Below are 700 nucleotides of genomic sequence, written 5' to 3'. Positions count from 1 at the left end.
CAAAAAATAGGCCACTTTTTGTATAACCTGTTCCGTGTTATTCTTTTTTTGCCTGCGATTCTTTTTAGGATTGGGAAATTTCAAGCAGGCAAATGCAGCTGGTTAGGAAAACAAGATACAAACGTACACACAGCCATGTTCCTACTGCGTTCAAGTTGGTGAGATGTTTTCTTTGGCTCACATTGAGAAACCGTGTCGTTCGAGAGCGTTCCCGCCGGGGGAAACTTCTCTGTAACAATCTGTTTTCCTGCTTGGCAATCCTGATCCATCCCGAAGTATGCGGGCTATGCTTAACGTTCCCAAGAGTTTGCGGTTCATGTTCTATCATGAAGTTTTTGGTTGTTGTGAGTATCTCTTCTTTTGTACTATTCTTATTGTGAGCATTGCATCTCTGCCTCATTGTTTGCAACAAGAAAAAACACGCCTGAAGCCTTTCTCTGATACTCAGCACCGAATTGCGTGCGTCGCTGTGCTGTTTCCAGTTGACCACTTTAAGCGTAATATAATCTCAAATCATAACAAAAAAGAACACATCAGCACAGGCCGGGAAAAGAATAGTAACTCTACCAAGCATGGTTAAAGGAAACATTATAGCTTTATAGCTTTTCTAAATGAATACATGCCATCAAGTAGTGAGCGAAGATTTTCAGATAGCAGTTTAGCTAATATTTATTATCCCTACGTGTGTGTTGAATAATGC

Source organism: Anopheles ziemanni, chromosome 3 (assembly GCF_943734765.1).
Source record: "Anopheles ziemanni chromosome 3, idAnoZiCoDA_A2_x.2, whole genome shotgun sequence".
NCBI lineage: Eukaryota > Metazoa > Arthropoda > Insecta > Diptera > Culicidae > Anopheles > Anopheles ziemanni.
This window is presented reverse-complemented; position numbering follows the sequence as displayed.